This window comes from Aquarana catesbeiana, linkage group LG05, assembly GCF_042186555.1.
Source record: "Aquarana catesbeiana isolate 2022-GZ linkage group LG05, ASM4218655v1, whole genome shotgun sequence".
Taxonomy (NCBI): domain Eukaryota; kingdom Metazoa; phylum Chordata; class Amphibia; order Anura; family Ranidae; genus Aquarana; species Aquarana catesbeiana.
This window is the reverse complement of record NC_133328.1, coordinates 426,300,437-426,322,309: the sequence shown is the minus strand read 5'-3', so window position 1 is coordinate 426,322,309 and position 21,873 is coordinate 426,300,437.

The following is a 21,873-nucleotide window of genomic DNA, read 5'->3' as shown; positions in this document are numbered from 1 at the left end:
TTAGACCCCCACAACCACCAGGCAAGGGTTGTGGGGATGAGGCCCTTGTCCCCATCAACATGGGGACAAGGTGTTTGAGGGCATGTGACCTGGTAGGGTTCAAGAGGGGGGGGCTCTCTCTCATCCCCCGTCTTTTCCTGCGGCCTGCAAGGTTTTATGCTCAGATAAGGGTCTGGTATGGATTTTTAGGGGGGACCCCACGCCATTTTTTTTATTTTGTAATGGGATTCCCCTTAAAACCCATACCAGACCTGAAGGGTCTGGTATAGATTTTGAGGGGGACCCCACGCCATTTTTTTTTAATTTTGGCAGGGGTTCCTCTTAATATCCATACCAGACCTGAAGGGCCTGGTATGGAATTTAGGGGAACCCCCACGTCATTTTTTTTTAAATTTTGGTTCGGGGTTTCCCTGTGGGGAATTCCCATGCCGTTTTTATCAATGAACTTTTATGTGTATTGTCAGACCGGCAATTAATTAATAGCTGCGAGTAGTTTTAAATGACTTTTTTTCCTTTGAAATGTAATTTTGCTGTCAGACTGTTCTAAACACTGGAAACATGCGCCCCTTTACAGGCATACTATAGACACCCCCCAGGTACGAAATTTAAAGGAATATTACACTTTTATTGTTTCACTTTAAGCATTAATAAAATCACTGCTCCCGAAAAAACAGCCATTTTTAAAACTTTTTTTTGCATTGATCCATGTACTCCCTGGGGCAGGACCCAGGTCCCCAAACACTTTTTATGACAATACCATGCATATAAGCCCTTAAAATTAGCACTTTTGATTTCTCCCATAGACTTTTAAATGGTGTTCCTCGGCTTTCGAATTTGCCGTGAACACCCCAAATTGTTCGTTGTTCGGCGAATTGGCGAACAGCCGATGTTCGAGTCGAACATGAGTTCGACTCGAACTCGAAGCTCATCCCTAATATACACTATATACTCTGCATCCAGTGTAGCCTACATCTACAGTGCATTTTGTGGTGTACTGTTTCTGATACACTTCAGGTATACAGTCTATACAGTATGTATATACTCTGCATCCAGTGTAGTCTATAGCTACAGTGCATTCTTTAGTGTACTGTTTCTGATACACTTCAGGCGGTGGTATACAGTCTATACAGTATGTATATACTCTGCATCCAGTGTAGTCTATAGCTACAGTGCATTCTTTAGTGTACTGTTTCTGATACACTTCAGGCGGTGGTATACAGTCTATACAGTATGTATATACTCTGCATCCAGTGTAGTCTATATCTACAGTGCATTCTGTGGTGTACTGTTTCTAATACACTTCAAGCGGTGTATTAATATATATATATATATATATACAGTCTTGTGTATATACAGTGGGGACGGAAAGTATTCAGACCCCCTTAAATTTTTCACTCTTTGTTATATTGCAGCTATTTGCTAAAATCATTTAAGTTCATTTTTTTCCTCATTAATGTACACACAGCACCCCATATTGACAGAAAAACACAGAATTGTTGACATTTTTGTAGATTTATTAAAAAAGAAAACTGAAATATCACATGGTCCTAAGTATTTAGACCCTTTGCTGTGACACTCATATATTTAACTCAGGTGCTGTCCATTTCTTCTGATCATCCTTGAGATGGTTCTACACCTTCATTTGAGTCCAGCTGTGTTCGATTATACTGATTGGACTTGATTAGGAAAGCCACACACCTGTCTATATAAGACCTTACAGCCCACAGTGCATGTCAGAGCAAATGAGAATCATGAGGTCAAAGGAACTGTCTGAAGAGCTCAGAGACAGAATTGTGGCAAGGCACAGATCTGGCCAAGGTTACAAAAAATTTCTGCTGCACTTAAGGTTCCTAAGAGCACAGTGGCCTCTATAATCCTTGAATGGAAGATGTTTGGGACGACCAGAACCCTCCCTAGAGCTGGCTGCCCGGCCAAACTGAGCTATCGGAGGAGAAGAGCCTTGGTGAGTGAGGTAAAGAAGAACCCAAAGATCACTGTGGCTGGGCTCCAGAGATGCAATCGGGAGATGGGAGAAAGTTGTAGAAAGTCAACCATCACTGCAGCCCTCCACCAGTTGGGGTTTTATAGCAAAGTGACCCGACGGAAGCCTCTCCTCAGTGCAAGACACATGAAAGCCTGCATGGAGTTTGCTAAAAAAAACATGAAGGACTCCAAGATGGTGAGAAATAAGATTCTTTGGTCTGATGAGACCAAGATAGAACTTTTTGGCCTTAATTCTAAGCGGTATGTGTGGAGAAAACCAGGCACTGCTCCTCACCTGTCCAATACAGTCCCAACATTGAAGCATGGTGGTGGCAGCATCATCCTGTGGGGGTGTTTTTCAGCTGCAGGGACAGGACGACTGGTTCCAATAGAGGGAAAGATGAATGCGGCCAAGTACAGAGATATCCTGGACAAAAACCTTCTCCAGAGTGCTCAGGACCTCAGACTGGGTCGAAGGTTTACCTTCCAACAAGACAATGACCGTAAGCACACAGTTAAAATAACGAAGGAGTGGCTTCACAACAACTCCGTGACTGTTCTTGAATGGCCCAGTCAGAGCCCTGACTTAAACCCAATTGAGCATCTCTGGAGAGACCTAAAAATGTCTGTCCACCAACGTTTATCATCCAACCTGACAGAACTGGAGAGGATCTGCAAGGAGGGATGGCAGAGGATCCCCAAATCCAGGTGGGAAAAACTTGTTGCATCTTTCCCAAAAAGACTCATGGCTGTATTAGATCAAAAGGGTGCTTCTACTAAATACTGAACAAAGGGTTTGAATACTTAGGACTATGTGATATTTCACAGTAGGAATGGTGTACCTTTCATTGTAGGCCTTGTTGTTGTGCCAGAAGGTTTGAGGCTTGTCTCTGTGCTGTTTGGCGTATTTTAAGATGGATACTTTGTGGCATTTGCGTAGTAATGGGTTTCTTCTGGTGACTCGACCATGCAGCCCATCTTTCTTCAAGTGCTCCTTATTGTGCATCTTGAAACAATCCCGCCACATGTTTTCAGAAAGTCCTGCATTTCACCTTAAATTATTTGTGGGTTTTTCTTTGCATCCCGAACAATTTTCCTGGCAGTTGTAGCTGAAATTTTAGTTGGTCTACCTGACCGTGGTTTGGTTCCAACAGAACCCCTCATTTTCTACTTCTTGATTAGGGTTTGAACACTGCTGATTGGCATTCTCAATTCCTTGGATATCTTTTTATATCCCTTTCCTATTTTATACAGTTCAACTACCTTTTCCCACAGATCCTTTGACAATTCTTTTGCTTTCCCCATGACTCAGAATCCAGAAATGTCAGGGCAGCACTGGATGATAGATGCGAGGGACTGTCAGGAGTCCAGAAACTCATTGACCTTTTATACACACACACTAATTACAAGCAAACAGATCACAGGTGAGGCAAGTTATTCAAACCCCTTTGTGTCAACTTGTGTGCATGTTATCAGGTCAAAATCACCAGGGTATGTAAACTTTTGATCAGGGTCATTTGGGTAGTTTCTGTTGCCATTATGATTTAAAAAGAGTAAACACAGTTGATTGATAATAAATGGCTTCAGCCAAACACTAACCATGAGTGAAAGAAAAGTTTTTGTGTTATCATTCATATTCTCTGAAAAATGGCCAAGAAATCATAAATTCTGCCAGGGTATGTAAACTTATGAGCACAACTGTATATGCCAGCACATCATGGATGGACAAGATAGCATCCAAAATGATTTTTTATTGCATGATCACATCACAAAGTAGTGCAACATTTCAGAGCCACGCAGGGCCCTTTCATCAGGCATGTGATAAAGACATCACATGCCAGACGAAGGGGCCCTGCATAGCTCCGAAATATTGCACTACTTTGTGATGTGATTATGCAATAAAAAAAGTCATTTAAATCCATGCTTTCTGTGATCAGTGGCTGGGGTGTGAGGACAACTTCCTCTCCTCCCTAATTCTTGAACTGCCGATGGGGAGATGAGCCAGCTGCTCCATTTCCTGTACCCTTATTCGGCTGCTGGACAGATGCATTCCTTGATCTAAGCTCATCCTGTGCAGAAACAGGTTTGTCAAGGTGAGTTAGCACTTGCTGCATTCGCAATAAGAGCTCCACTTGCATAGCTGGAGGTGGAGGTGGGCATAGCACATTGTCACTCTACCCCATTGCCGACACTTCAGCCAGGATTTCAGAGCTGATGGTTGGTACTTCCTGATAGTCCCAGGCAAAGGTAGCCATGCCCTGCTGCTGTGCAGAGTCTAGCAGCCATCTGTAGGCGATCTCCAGCTCCCATTCCTGAACGACTAGAAACTCCAAATCTTCCTGTGCCCAGAGCACTTCCCAGACATTCAGCCTCTGGTCTCTGTACTTCAATATTTCCTCCAAACTCCACTCCAGATCGCTCCCAAAGTCAGGGTCCTTGGACAGTCTCCAGAACAACAGCCTCAGGCTACTGTAGCCAATGCCTTCCATCAGGCTGTTGTCTGCTGTCCATGGGCACACGGGCTACATACCAGTGGAGGGCTCTGTAGCTTTTATCCATCTGCATCTTTGCTTCAACCATTATCTTTTCCCTTGATGGGCTAACTTCCTCATCGCCAAATGAGGAGGCAATATTCTAATTGACTGATAGCTGTAGTGGGGGGGGGGGGTTGGGTATCGGATCTCCTTCTCTGAGTTCATGCCAATGGTGGGGATTCCTTACAGCTGAAGCATCAGCTAAAGCAGAGCTGTGGTAGCTGAAGGGTCCTTTACAAGTCTCCCTGAATTGCGTAGAACCTATAGGGGAGCATTGTGACTTAGGTGCTCAGGAGGCCAGACCCTCCTAGCTTGTACAAAAACCCTGGTCGGCATAATGAGCACCCCACCAAACCACTGCATCCTATCTAACTGCTCTTGTAGCCACCGAAGGCCATAGGTCAGAGTTGGCACCTCAAACTGAGGTAGAATGGCTTACAACACATTCATGTTTTGCATGTTTTGAAAGGAATGTTGCAGAGAAGATGCAATGGATGCTTCTTCAAAACTGCAAACTCTATCTGAAGCTGGAACTTTTTCTTTTCTCAGACCCTCCTACAGGTCCTTTTCATCCCCCCTTCAACCAATTAGGATTGCTTCCTTTTTTTTGTTTACATATTTATTATTAAATATAACTATTGCTAACCCTTGACTTTCAAAAGTCCTACAGACATTTGGAAAGATGCCTCCATATGCTGCTTCAGGCCTGACTATATTGTTACATTGTTATTGTTAACAATGTAAATTGTTAATATTGTTGTTGAGTTTTAAAAGAGATTTTTGGAGAAAAGTTTTTACAAAACAAACACAAGCAACAGTAAAACAATATGTTTTAAAAGTTAAAAATAATTAAAGTTAAAGATAAGGCTAACTATAACTATTCTTAAAAATATTCCCGGGGTTCACTGAACATGACAATTCAGGAGAACTGTTACAAAATCAGTTACAGGACTAGATAGTGTCACACCTTGTCTGTTGCACAAATTCTTCCCCTCCACTCCAAACACATGCTGGTGCTGTGGTAGGGAGGAAGGTACGATACTCCACAATTGATGGTCCTGTGAAAAACTTCAACCCTACTGGGAAGAAAACCACAATCCTATTTCTAAGGTTTTTACATAGACCTTAGATTTCTTACCTGCCAAACTGGAAATGATGTCAAAGCAATACAGGAAGAGGAACTCTGACATCTCACCCTCTCCCCTCCCCCCAATAGCCTGAAAATACTGCTGTCATGTTGGCCAAACATAGTATATATCTTTTTCTGGATTTATTTATCTCTGTATCCTCAGCATTACAACCTAATTGTATATTTTTTCCCATTGCTGAGACTAATATCTTTGTTTCCTCTTACTGTGCCAACTTTAGGCTAAGGCTGATAAACACTGCTTGTAATTTCATGAATACCTCTAACGAACTTTCATTTACAGATGTGGATGCTTCATTGATCCTCTTTGCTCCTACCTTGGCTGAAACTATACATTTATGCAAACCACACTATACTTTAGCATTTTGTCACAACTAAAAAGGTGAAAAGGTCTTTCTCCTTCATGGACAATATCTAAGTCCTTACTAGAGGTTGTGGAAGAGGATTATGCATTCAAAATATTTCTACATTTGGTCACATTGACCTTAAATTCTTCTCTATATGGTGTTCTATACTAAACTGTTTTGATTTAGTTTTAACAACCAACAACTCATGCATGTGAGAGCTGATCTAGTTTAAAACAAACTCATGAACACTCCAAATTTTGCCAGTGCTCAAGATCTTGATTGGCTTGAAAAAATAGAAGTGGATGTTAACATATACCTTGATGCAATTCAATCCTAAGGAACTATTGATGCTAGTTCTGGGAACTCTTTATCTGACACAGAGGGATTTAAACCTACAATAATTCAGGGAAATTGGTCTTTTTTTAAAATACAACTTCAGGATTCCATCAGTCTACTTTAAATCTAGCTGTACCATTCCCCTCACAGTCTGGGCACACAGACAAAAACCCTGGAGGGGTCACTACAAGAGTAGCTTCAAGGAGCAAATCAAAGGTTCAAAAGTCTTCTTGTGAAATCAAGCGAAGAATTATCCTTTGTTCCTACCACTCCACAAAATTAATATGACTTCTAGGTGTATGAATACATTTCAGAGGATACTTTCCTTTAAATATATATTTGAGGATACAATCCCACAAATGGCTTACATTTTCAAATCTAGGAGTACACAAGAAGCATCTTGTACACCAGCCAGCCTCTGCTAAAGCATTCATTGAGTTGTCTGCCATCAATTATCCACTACACAGAGCATTTCTTCATAACCCATAATCACTTGAGAACTGAATGGGATGCTATTTTGGGTCTGGCCAGTGACAAGACTGTTCTTATTAAGCTAGCAGACAGAGAGGGAGTGGGGTTGCACAAGATGAATTTGGATAATTTTCCACTGATTTTACAGTATGTGTTGTCCCATAATCTACACATTGCCTAGAATCCAACCTCCACTAGGACACGCAATATTCATGAGAGATTTTTTACTCTAAATTTTGGGGACTGCAATGGGTGCCAACCTGGCATGTTTGTTTTTCAACTTACACATACTCAAATTTGAAAACACTGTTCTGTTCCCACATTTGGGTCAGCATTTTTATCTGAACTGGTGCTATGTTGATAACTTTTTGCTATTTTGAACTGTCGTTGCAGATGTGCTGATTGCCCACTTTGATGCGCTAAATGCAATACAAATGCCTGTTAAAACCGACGTACATACTGACATATTCTGAGCATGGGATTTATTTTCTGGACTTCAATATTTACAAACACCATAGTGTACTATTTTGGGTACTAAATTACATTTAAAAATGAACCTGACAGGAACACAAACCTACATGGAAACAGGGAATGGAATGATGGGATTATTGCGGTGCCAAAAGTACAACAAAACGAATATAAAAAATTCAATTTATTACAAAAAAATCACTTAAAAGAGCAAGTACATTTCATACACACTTATAAGTTACACAATGGAGCATATGCAAGTATATTACAACCAGTGGATGGAGAAATTGAACAGATAATCCCTACTAGTTTCGCCAATACATTGGCTTCCTCAGGGGATATAATAGGTTGTAATTCTATAAAAGAAAATTTCAAATTAGTATAACAAAATACACTGAATGTACTAAAAGGCAGCGTTGTGCAGATTACAGACAAAGGTGCACGGAGACTATACAAATACAACATCCCCCAACCAGTAGGTCTCAACAAAGATGGAAATAACATCAATCAAGGATCGTTGCTACATACCCACTGAACCCCAAAGGGCCGGACAGGATACTTCCAAAGTGAGGGTCGCCTCCTCACTGCCTTAATGTGACTGCAGGGGGCTTGATAAAAGACCTTGAAAAGTAGCTGTGGAAGTATACATATATAAGGCTAAATAGCTCAATTAATAAAAAAAAGGGAGAAAGGACAAGGGGGTCCTCATTACTCACCAAAACCAACAAGGTATAATAGTGAAAGACCCAGGATGCTGGAAGAATCGATAATAATTGATCAATCGAAACTATTAGTGAGGCGTGTGGATAGACTGTACTAGATAAAATTAAGAGAGAAAATAACCAATAATGAGAAATAATCTCTTTTCAAATGATCATTTTTCAGAATTACTCAAACATGTCATCACCTGGCACAGGTATATTGATGACATTTTGATATTCTGGTCTGGAACTCGGGATGAACTTACACAGCTGGTCGACTCACTTGCTATTAATGACTACAATCTTACCTTTACCATGGAGTGCAGTCAGTCAAAGATTAGCTTCCTGGACCTACAAATCCATGTGGATTTTGATGGAACTCTTCATACATCTTTGTATCGCAAGCCCTCTGCGGGCAATACTTTGCTACACGCTACCAGTGCACACCCGCATCCTCTCTTAGACAGCATTCCATATAGTCAAATTCTTCAGCTTAGAAGAAACTGTACCCTTGATCATGATTTCTATCAGGCATCTAGAGATTTATCTGACAGACTATACCAAAGAGGTTATAGCCGTTCCTTACTTAAACAAGCCTTTAGCAGAGTGGTTAAGTTGAACAGATGGGATCTTATCCACTCTAAACATCCTCCTAAATCCAACCAATCAGTTTGAGATATAACTCAATTTTCCCAACAACATATGCAAACTAGAGCCATTCTTAAAAAATATTGGCCCTTGTTGATGGCGGATTCCACCATCAACAAGTATGTCAAAGCTTACCCTGAGATCACCTATCGACAGGCTCCCTCTACGAGGGACCGATTAGTTATGAGTCACTATACACCTAAACAATCTGTTAAGGCTTCTAACACTGGTACTTTTTCTTGTGGACGCTGTGACATCTGCCCCTTTATTACGAACTCTAAAACAATAATTCTCCCCAATGGACAAATTCAGTCCATAAAACATCGTATCACTTGTAAAACTATTGGAGTGGTTTATCTGGCCCTGTGCGTCTGTGGATGTTTCTACGTCAGCAAGACGAAACGTCCGTTTTTCAGACGCATCAGGGACCATATCATGCCACTCCATAAGTGATTGGCCACCACAGCTTTAAATAGACATATTGTTATACAACATAACTGTAATCCTAATGTGGTATGATTTGCGGCGCTCGAGCATGTGCCTACACATGTTCGAGGTGGCAGTATTAACATCGCTCTCTTGTGACTAGAAACTAGGTGGATATATTGTTAGATGCCACCAAATATCCTGGATTGAATGAATACATCAGCTTTAAATCCTTTTTGTAAGGATATTTAGTATTATTCTATCATCAAATTATTTCTAGAACTTAATGGGCCCTATGGCCTATCTGGCTCTTGTGTCTGGTCCTTTCCCTTCTTTCCATCTCTCTTCACTTTTCCGCCATGATTATTGTTGCTCTATTAGCCCTTTCGATCTCATAGGCTTAACACATGAGCTAATGCCCTTCCTAGTATTTCCTGCTTAACGAATTATGTACTTATTGGTTCTTCATGAACTCCCCCTTTCTCAATTATCAAGTATGATTTATTCCCTTTTTTTTAATTTCATTATATTCTTTAATTTATTATTTTTCTCTAATACTTTGGATTTAATATAACTCAAGGTGGATACAAATGTATGTTTGTTTATATTTTTTCATCATAACTCTATAATGTTCTTGCTCAATTTCATCCATTGTATTGTATTGCAGCGCTGTGCTCTATTGCCTCACAAGTGCATGACTGATTGAACTACTTGGCTTTGGAGCATGCCCAGTGGTTCCCTATTCGATCTCGCCCTCCCAGTGCTTCCCAGCCTATTCATCTTTTTGGTTCCTTGCATGCCTTGCACCTCGCTCGGCCGCCAGCCCCTCCTTTATGATGGGTTTGTCTCTTATCACAGCCCGTGACTGTATGGACACCTAGGGGCTGCCCTCTTTTCTGTCCAGCCCGCCCCTCGGCCCGTCATCGTCCCCTTTCCCCGCCCACTCCTTCTGCCACAATACCATTTTCCATCCCCAGCCACGCCCTGGATTGCGTGTGTTGGACGATTGCCATTCTCCTACGCTCTTAGGGGACACAAGGCACCATGGGTGTTGTAGGCGCTTGCGATGGTCAGTGTGCAGGCGCACGGGCCGCTCATTGTCCACTCCTGATTGGCTGAAAAATTTCGCCAATCAGGTGGGGGGCTTTAAATAGGTGAAGCAATTGTCCGTAATTGCGGACACACCAGGACGCTGTACTGGCCGTTTTTGACTGTGAAGGTAATCTCACCCTAAGGATAACTATATTACTGATTGCATGCAGTGACAATATATCACAGCATTTACCCTATTACTCTGTACAATCTAGGAATTTTGTTTATACTTTACAGGTTTATACACCACACTTGATGTGGATATTACTAGCATCTACCCCAGTCAGGGTTCCATCTGAAACGATTAGGCTGTTTTTTGTTTGCAGCCCAGTCTGCTTAGCTGATGTAGCAGGTATGATCTGTTAATTAACTCTAGCACTCCTGCTGTATATGGTACAAAAACTCCCTTTGCTCTTTTCTCATTATTGGTTATTTATACATACCTTCTCTCTTAATTTTATCTAGTACAGTCTATCCACATGCCTCACTAATAGTTTCGATTGATCAATTATTATCGATTCTTCCAGCGTCCTGGGTCTTTCACTATTATACCTTGTTGGTTTTGGTGAGTAATGAGGACCCCCTTGTCCTTTCTCCCTTTTTTTATTAATTGAGCTATTTAGCCTTATATATGTATACTTCCACAGCTACTTTTCAAGGTCTTTTATCAAGCCCCCTGCAGTCACACTAAGGCAGTGAGGAGGCGACCCTCACTTTGGAGGTATCCTGTCCAGCCCTTTGGGGTTCAGTGGGTATGTAGCAACGATCCTTGATTGAGGTTATTTCCATCTTTGTTGGGGCCTACTGGTTGGGGGATGTTGTATTTGTATAGTCTCCGTGCACCTTTGTCGGTAATCTGCACAATGCTGCCTTTTAGTACATTCAGTGTATTTTGTTATACTTATTTGAAATTTTCTTTTATAGAATTACAACCTATTATATCCCCTGAGGAAGCCAATGTATTGGCGAAACTAGTAGGGATTATCTGTTCAATTTCTCCATCCACTGGTTGTAATATACTTGCCTATGCTCCATTGTGTAACTTATAAGTGTGTATGAAATGTACGTGCTCTTTTAAGTGATTTTTGTAATAAATTGAATTTTTTATATTCGTTTTGTTGTACTTTTGGCACCGCAATAATGCCATCATTCCATTCCCTGTTTCTACCTATACCTTACTGGGATGAGGGGCCCTATCTAATCCAAGACACACATACCACCAACCCCCTTTCTTTTCACAAACCTACATGGTAGGAGTAGGTATCCATCCTCAGTGGTAAGGGGTAACCTACATGCACGGATGTTGTATATGAAAAAAATAACTCTAATCCTGTCTATAGCAACTGTTTGAATTTGTGAGATAGGAAAAATTATTTCTCTACTGAAGGTACTCATCTAATTTACTAGCTAAACAACAACAAATAGTCAAGTTGATGCCACACAAGTCCTTATTACAATCTTGCAAAGGGAATACAAATGTTATCCTTTTTTTGTCACCACATTTTTTAGAGCTAGTCATGCCATCTGAAGGGCAATTACCCCTATTTGGTTGTAAGGTACCTGTAGAAAGGTTTGGTCCAAGGTGGAGCTTTGGCTGGGGGTTGAGGCATTAGCATAGTCAGGCAGGCCGGGTCAGCAAACAATCTTGACAGCAGGGTACAAAGTCAGAATCCAGAAGTGTGGTCGGTGACAGGCAGGGTCATACACAGACTTGGCCTAGTAATGCAGAATCGAAAGGCAGAGAAAGTAGTCCAGGAATCAGGAAAAGTTCAAAGTCCAGAAGTTCAGTTGTTCACAAGTATAGCACACACCCAGTGAAATAGATGTAACAAATGGGCACAGAGCACAGGAAGTCCTGTTATTTAAAGGCTGACCTGATTACCGGTTAGACTGCAGCTGGAAGACAGCACCAAGCAGAGTGTATGCTGTAGAGACTTAGACCCTCTGGTGGCAGAGCGAACAGAGCCGCAGCACAGAACCAAAAGGTCCCAGGTACAAAGCCATGTAGGCACACGACATTGGTCTGTGTTTTCCAGTGATTAATGTTTGACTTTGGCACAGATGGCCACCCCTTACCTAGGCTTAGATGCATACTCATAGACCACATTTCACAATTGTTGAGGGGTGGTGGTGGTGATGGCCATCAGCTGCTTGGGCAATGTGAATGCAAATTAATTTTTGAACTGCAGACAGTTGCAGCAAAAGGATGAATTGAAATACATAGCTGGTAATGTTTCCTTTAGGTCTGTCCACACTTCTGATTCATATGGGTACATGTTGAATAAGGACTTTTTTTTCCTTACATCATCCCTATTGCTTTATTTACAATGTATACTTTTTTACTTTGCAGATTTTTATGCTTTTCTGATATTGCACTTTGTTCACAGGTTTGTATGCAGGTAGTGATGTTTGAACCTTTCTCTGTCTTCCCAATCTAACACAGTGGTAGAATTGTTTTCTATATTTATGTATTGCTCTAAAATGACATATTAATCTAATTTTGTAGTATTGATTTTTTAGAGCAACCGACCTCAGTCGGTTTTAATGCATTTTTTACCTTTTTAGAAATAAAAAAAAGTTATATTGCAGTTCTGAAGGAAAAAGATACATTTAGAGAAAAACAGTATACATTCCTTTTAATAAATATATAGGTAAAACAAATGTCTGTTCCTTCTAAAGACACGTCTCTTCGCTGATACTTGATTGCTTTAGATCCTAAAAATGGCTTGAGTAACTGGAACTTTACCACTTCCAACAGGAACTTTATGAATATATATGCTGTACACCAAATACAAACTTAGAGGGTAATGTGTACAAATTAAAAATAATGAACATGCCAGCATTTGGTGATTTATTCAACCTCTGCAGCACACAGAAGTTACAGACACTCAATCAGATGGAAAATTACCAGAATGATACAGCAAAAGGCAAATCAGGTGAAATACACTAAGTGTAATCAATATCAAACACAAGAGAAAATGGATCATTCACTGTCCAAAGTTATTTATTTCACCATTTGTATTTATTTATACCAAAAATGCGCAGTCCATGTTTATTGAAAGAGGAAATTTACATCAGCTCTATAAGCTGTATGAAAATAAAAGATTGATGCTAAAAATGCATGTTAAAGGATTTATTTTACACTGTCTGTACTGAAATGTGTCTTGCAGGACGTTTTTAGCTAAATGATCAACATACAAAATGTATATAAAAATGACTTGTCAGTTTTGCATGTATCTTATTAATCAATTTGTTTAATAAAGGTATAACATCTTCCAAAATACAAAAATGAATGTTGTCATACTTACCTGTATCTATAGAAACATATGGTGTGAGTGTAATCTGATAGCCTAACCTATAGGGTCCTTTTAAAGACATATTGCCTATGTTCTTTTGTTATACAGCATACATCCTTTAAGGGAAAAGGTAAGGTATATCTGTTATATATTTGCATTGGACAAAGAGAACTGCAAAGCAAACTGCTCCAGTTATTTATTTTATAGTGCTCTGGAAACTCTTGTTCAATACTAAATGTTTATTTGTAAAATTAAGTATAAGTATAAGTATATATGTAGCGGCAAGCAGATAGAAAAGAACTGTTTAAAAACATATTAACTTAAAAAAATGAAAAAACTAAAATGAATCTCAAGTTTTCCCTCATCCCACCAAGCAAAGTTACTTGTTTCTAAGTACACTTGAGGTAATGTTAATTTCTCTGTTACTCCCTCACTTCTCATCACATAATACTTTTAATTCAAATTTATACTATTCCTGCTATAATACTGTTACTTAATGCACAGTGTATGCATATATGATCAAATCCTATTTAGCCCAGGTCTCCTAAAGTGGGTCAAATAGCCTGATTATTTCAGTCCATTGAATATGATCATTTAATTTCAATGTTTTACGGACATACTCTAGTTTGAAGTATTGCCCTGAAAAACAAATATTTCTGAAATAAATAATAAATATAGGCAGTAAAAAATTATTGCTAGGCATGCACTGGAACAAGCCAATGACAAGAAATGAGTTATAGATAATTTAATAATACATTAGGTAACAAATATTGTAGTAGAATGTCTACTCTAAAAGCCAAATTCAGTAAAGACAAAGCAAAATAAATAATTTAACACACGCCACTCTAAGCAACGTGTAGAGACATTCTAATACAGTACATATATATATATACAGTTGGTCCATATATATTTGGACACAGGCACAATTTTATTTTTTTAGGTATTTACCAAAACTTATTCAAGCTATAGTTCTATAATGGATATGGGTTGAAAGTGCACACTATCAGGTTTAATTTGAGGGTATGTTCATCCAAATCGGAGGAAGGGTTTAGGAATTACAGCTCTTAAGAATAGCCACCCCCGCCTTTTTCAAGGGACCAAAAGTAATTGGACAATTGAATCAAAAGCTGTTTCATGACCAGGTGTGGGCTACTCCTTCATTATTTCTTCATCAATTAAGCAGGTAAAAGGTCTGGAGTTGATTCTAAGTGTGGTATTTACATTTGGAATCTATTGCTGTGAACCTACATCATGCGTTCAAAGGAGCTGTCCATGCAAGTAGAACAGTCCATTGTAAGGCTTCAAAAACTAAAAAAATCCATCAGAGAGATAGCAGCAACATTAGGGGAGGCCATCTCAACAGTTTGGTACACTCTGAGGAAAGAAGAACGCACTGGTGAGCTCAGCAACATAAAAAGGCCTGGGTGTCCATGAAAGACAACAGTGGTGGATGATCGCAGGATCCTCTCTATGGTAAAGAAAAACCCATTCACAACATCCAGACAAGTGAAGGACACTTTCCAGGAGGTGGGCGTATCATTGTTAAAGTCTACAATCAAAAGAAGACTTCACGAGAGCAAATACAGAGGGTTCACCGCAAGGTGCAAACCATTCATAAGCCTGAAGAATAGAAAAGCCAGATTAGACTTTGCCAAAAAACATCTAAAAAAGCCAGACCAGTTCTGGAAAAGCATTCTTTGGACGGATGAAACTAAGATTAATCTGTACCAGAATGACAGGAAGAAAAAAGTGTGGAGAAGGCTTGGAACAGCTCATGATCCAAAGCATATAACGTCATCTGTAAATCATGTTGGAGGCAGTGTGATGGCATGGGCATGCATGGCTTTCAGTGGCACTGTGTCATTGTTGTTTATTGATGATGTGACAAAAGACAGAAGCAGCCGGATTAATTCAGCAGTATTTGGAGATATACTGTCAGCCTAGATTCAGCCAAATGCAGCAAAGTTGATTGGTTGGTGCTTCGCAGTAAAGATGGACAATGATCCAAAACACACTGCAAGAGCAACCCAGGAGTTTTCGAAGGAAAATAAGTGGAATAATCTGCAATGGCCGAGTCAATCACCTGATCTCAACCCAATTGTGCATGCATTTCACTTGCTAAAGGCAAAACTAAAGGCAGAAAGACCCACAAGCAAAGAACAACTGAAGACTGCTGCAGTTAGAGCCTGGCAAAGCATCAGAAAGGAGCAAACCCAATCTTTGGTAATGTCCATGGGTTCCAGACTTCAGGCAGTCATTGCCAGTAAAGGATTCTCAACAAAATATTAATATGTAACAATTTTTTTATGATTATATTCATTTGTCTAATTACATTTGAGCCCCTGAAAATAAGGGACTGTGTATAAAAATGCTTGCAGTTCCTAAAGTGTGTACTTGATATTTATGTTCAACCTCTTGAAATAAAGCTGAAAGTCTGCACTTCAAATGTATTTGGATTGTTTAGTTTGAATTATATTCGTGTGGCATACAGAGCCAAAAGTATGAAAATTGTGCCTGGGTCCAAATATATATATTATGGACCCTACTGTGTGTATATATATATATATATATATATATATATATATATATATATATATATATACAGCATGTCACAAAAGGGAGTACACCCCTCACATTTTTGTAAATATTTTTTTATATCTTTTCATGTGACAGCACTGAAGAAACTACACTTTGCTACAATGTAAAGCAGTAAGTGTACAGCTTGTATAACAGTGTAAATCTGCTGTCCCCTCAAAATAACTCAACGCACAGCCATTAATGTCTAAACCGCTGGCAACAAAAGTGAGTACATCCCTAAGTGAAAATGTCCAAATTGGACCCAATTAGCCATTTTCTCTCCCCGGGGTTATGTGACTCGCTAGTGTTACAAGGTCTCAGGTGTGAATGGGGAGCAGGTGTGGTAAATTTGGTGTTATCGCTCTCACTCTCTCATACTTGTCACTGTCAGTTCAACATGGCACCTCATGGAAAAGAACTCTCTGAGGATCTGAAAAAAGAATTGTTGCTCTACATAAAGATGGCCTAGGCTATAAGAAGATGGAAACTGAGCTGCAGCACAGTGCCCAAGACCATACAGCGGTTTAACAGGACAGGTTCCACTCAGGACAGGCATCGCCATGGTCGGCCAAAGAAGTTGAGTGCACGTGCTCAGCGTCATATCCAGAGTTTGTCTTTGGGAAATAGACATGTGAGTGCTGCCAGCATTGCTGCAGAGGTTGAAGGGGTGGGGGTCAGCTTGTCAGTGCTCAGACCATACGCCACACACTGCATCAATGTGGTCTGCATGGCTGTCATTGCAGAACAAAGCCTCTTCTAAAGATGATGCACAAGAAAGCCCACAAACAATTTGCTAAAGACAAGCAGACTAAAGACATGGATTACTGAACCCATTTCCTGTGGTCTGATGAGACTAAGATAAACTTATTTGGATCAGATGGTGTCTAGCGTGTGTGGTGGCAACCAGGTGAGGAGTACAAAGACAAGTGTGTCTTGCCTACAGTCAAGCATGGTGGTGGGAGTGTCGTGGGCTGGGGCTGCATGAGGGGACAGCAAATTAACACTATTATACAAGCTGTATACTCACTACTTTTACATTGTAGAAAAGTGTAATTTTCTCAGTGTTGTCACTTGAAAAGATATAATAAAATATTTACAAAAATGTGAGGGGTGTACTCACTTTTGTGAGATACTGTATATATATATATATATATATATATATATATATATATATATATATATATACACAGTATATTGATTGAGTTGTAAAAATAAAAGCCACATAGATCTATGAGATGAAGGAATCCTGAATTATGATTTAGCCTAGAACGGGAGGAAGACTAAAAGTAGAAAATTATGGATACATGCATAAAAATGTTTGTCATTTGTTTAGTAGTAATAATTTTAACTTATTTTTAATTTTTTAATTCTTACATTTTTAATTCTTAATTTTAATATATATATATATGATCTGGCCTCTTTTGGGTTAGGAACATGGACTGCGCCTGCTTGGGCATGCAGAGTTCTCCTCCTGTGGCTACTGTGCCCACCTTGAAGCTTTGGGTGCTATGCGTGAGGTGGGCGGTGACGTAATCACGTTGGGACTAGGTGGAGCTGTGTATGCTGAGGATTGTATCGTGAAATGCCTGTTTCTTACTTCTAAAAGGTGAGTGGATTTTTACATGGAAATAAGTACTTTTTTAGCGATTTGCACTATGGTTCTTTCCTCTTGCCTCATGATTGACACCACGCTGAGAGATGTTGAGAGCTATGGATTTGGAGTGTACAGCCAATTGGAGCAGTGCCACTTATAACACTGCAAAGTGCATATAGACCTCCTTTAACCACCTCAATACAGGGCACTTACACCCCTTTCCTGCCCAGACCATTTTTCAGCTTTCAGCGCTGTCACACTTTGAATGACAATTGCGTGGTCATGCTACACTGTAAAAAATTGTTATCATTTTCTTCACACAAACATAGCTTTCTTTTGGTGGTATTTAATCAGTCCTGGGTTTTTTATTTTTTCCTAAAAAAAAATAGACCAAAAAGTTTGAAAAAAAAGTTTTTCTTAGTTTCTGTCAGTAAATCTTGTAAACAAGTAATTTTCCTCATTCACTGATGGGCGCTGATGAGGCAGCACTGATGGGCACAGATAGGCTGCACTGATGGGCACTGATAAGGTAGCACTTATGGGCACTAATGAGGCAGCACTTATGGGCACTGATTAGATGGCACTGATGAGAAGGCACGAATATGCCACACTTATTAGCACTGATAGGTGGCACTGATGGGTGGTACTGGTGAGCACAGATATGCAGCACTGGTGGGCACAGATAGGTGGCACGAATAGGCGGCACTGATGGGTGGCACTGGTGAGGACAGATATGTGGCACTGGTGGGCACAGATAGGCAGCACTGGTGGGCACAGATAGGTGGCACGAATAGGCGGCACTGACGGGTGGCACTGATGGGCATTGATGGGTGGCATAGATGAGCAGCTGTGATGAGCATTGATGGGCAGCAGTGATGGGCATTGGTGGGCAGCACTGATAGCCAGCACTGACTGGCATCACTGATTGCTGGCACTTTTGGGCACAGATTGGTGGCAATTGTGGGCACTGGTTGGCACTGATTGCTGGCAGTGGTGGGCATTTATTGCTGGCACTGGTGGGCACTTAATTGTAATCAGGACACTGATTACAAGGAGTGGTTAACTAGTGAGGTCCTCTCAAGCAGGTGAGAAGACACCCATAAGTGGAGTGAATGGCACTGTTGTGATCAGAAGCAATTACTGAAGAGTTTTTGGTGTATGGAACTGCAACCTTTTTTTCACGGACATTTAATCATTTATTTATAGACTGTATATATATTTAAAAGAAAAGATGGACTCATGTAAATGTATTATTTATAGATGATTTTTACACTGTTTTCATTTATGCACTATAATTTTAATGCACTACATTAAAGGAGAGCGCTGCACTTTTTTTGTGACCTTATACATTTAACAAGATGTCAATCCATAACAATCAGATAGTAAAGGATTCCAGGCTTTTTAGGTTGCAGACTTTTAATAGATTTTATGGGCATATTCATTGACCGCCTGCTTAAAAGAAATTTTCTTCTATTTGATGTCAATATACTCTGTACTACCAATCAATTCCATAAACTCAAAAAATGTAAAAAAAAAAAATAAATAAAATGTGTTGCAGCTCAATCACTGACATGTGTTCCCACATGGGTGGAAATAGAAGTGATGCTGAATATATATATATATATATATATATATATATATATATATATATATATATATATATATATATATATATATATATAATATATAAAACAGGGTGGAAATAGGAGTGATGCTGAAAAATGACATTTCAATGCCACCTCAGCCAAAAACAATGGTAGGGATGGGAGGAGAGATGTTCAGAATGTCTGGGGCAGAATCAGCAATATTAAGTGCCCTTCCAGCACCACTAGTTGACAATATATTTCTTACAATATTTCCAGGTCTCCAATCATTATATACAGTAGATAGTTCAATCACATGAAGTCAAAATACTGCTGAGTTTCACCTCTAACTCAACAAACGCAACATTCTTTTTATGCATCTACATCAGTCTCCTACTACTCTTTGATCACAGTCTCTGTTTACCTTTTAGAAAAACTGATATAAGGCATTTTAGAATTCATGCAAGGTGGACCTCAAAGTCAGCATGAAGAGGTATAAATATGCTCCAAATGTACAAAGTCATCAAACAATAGACTCAACTCATAAGAATGTGAAAGTGTTGGCAGTGGAACAACTATAATTCTAAATAGTGGTAGTGGTGATGTCTAGCAAGTTTAGGTATGAGAAACATAAAGGTAATTAAAGATCATGTGATTTCATAAATTTGCTTATCATGTATCTGACTGAGAATAAGCTAAAATTGATGAAATTATAAAGATACAAACAGGATATAAGGGCTGGCTCAAGGTAACAAGGAATATGGAAGTATACCTGCTGTCCGTTTTGTTCTGAATTGAAACTTGGACACATTTTTAAATTATTTCAAAATTTGGATGTATCTGAATTTTTGAATCACAATAGGAATGAATTTAAATGAATCTGAAATAAATTATAACAAACAAAATTTTGGGGGCGTGGCTAGCCAACAGCGCGGATGGCAGCACACTGAAAGAGCTCCGCTGCATCCAGGGCCAGAAAGGGGATTTACAGCGACCAAAAGCCTCATTTTTGCCACTAACTCAGTGCACTAGAAGCGGGTAACACTCTAGATGACATCCCGCAGGAGAAGGCAGTGCCCTATACCAGGGAAAATGACGGATTTTTTCACTTACCCGAGCCGTTCTCACAGCCAAGATGGCGCCGGCGGCCTGAGAGAGGACACACGCAGCCACAATGTGCAGCACAGGACGGACTCTGGGAATGCTAGAAGCAGCAGGAATAACAACACAAACCAGACATTCAAGAACTACTCCCCACCTCCATCAGCTTCCTCCAGCCCAGCAAAGAGCAGACAAAGAATGTCCGTGGAACAGGCAGACAATGAGGAGGTAAGCGGATTTAATTCCTCATTAGATGACACCAGGGAGTTACAAGACTCCATTACAGATTTTCGTACATCAAACCAGCCTGTAATGGATACCATCCTTAAGGACATGCTGGTCTCCCTTTGTTCTACTTTACATTCTGGTATTCTGGCTATCACATAGCAGTTTAAGTCAGAGGTTAAGGCGGTGTCCAACAGAATATCACACATTGAATCTAAAATGGGGGATTTCGCAAATACCTTCAACGACATGGTTGATGCCCAAAATGACAGAGACGACGAGATTACGCAAATTAAAATGAAATTAGCAGATTTGGAAGACAGATCAAGATGAAACAACGTCAAAATCAGAGGAATTCCCGAATCGGTCAAGCCCCCAGACCTGAAAAACTACTTTATTGATCTCATGAAATTGGCTCTCCCAGAAGCCCCTTTGGAGGACCTGGTGATTGATCGAATATATAGATTGCCAAAACCAAAAAATATCCCAGTGCATCTACCCAGGGATACGATAGTCCGTATACATTTCTATCATATTAACCACTTGCCGACCGCCTCACGCTGATATACATCAGCAGAATGGCACAGGCAGGCAGAATCACGTACCCATACGTGATCTGCCTCCCGCGGGTGGGGGGTCCGATCGGACCCCCCCGGTGAATGAGGCGGTCAGCTTTGATCTGGGAGCGTTCAGTGATGAGGGGGAGGCCATCCATTCGTGGCCCCCCTCGCGATCGCTCCCAGCCAATGAGAATCCTCCCCTGCCTGTGTGTAGTACACACAGGCAGAGGATGTGATGTCATCTCTCCTCGGCTCGGCAGTTTCTGTTCAGGCGCTGAGGAGAGAAGACATCTGAGTGAGTTGCACAACACATACACTTACAGTAGAACATGTCAGGCATACTTTACACCCCCGATCCCCCCCAATCACCCCTTCCCCCGTAACACTGACACCAAGCAGTTTTTTTTTTTTTTTTTTCTGATTACTGCATGGTGTCAGTTTGTGACAGTTACTGTGTTAGGGCAGTTAGTATTAGCCTCCTTTAGGTCTAGGATACCCCCTAACCCCCAATAAAGTTTTAACCCCTTGATCACCCCCCCGTCACCAGTACCGCTAACACCCACGCACGCAGCATACGCCTCCCTTAGTGGTATAGTATCTGTACGGATCAATATCTGATCTGATCAGATCTATACTAGCGTCCCCAGCAGTTTAGGGTTCCCAAAAACGCAGTGTTAGCGGGATCAGCCCAGATACCTGCTAGCACCTGCGTTTTGCCCCTCCGCCCGGCCCAGCCCAGCCCAGCCCACCCAAGTGCAGTATCGATCGATCACTGTCACTTACA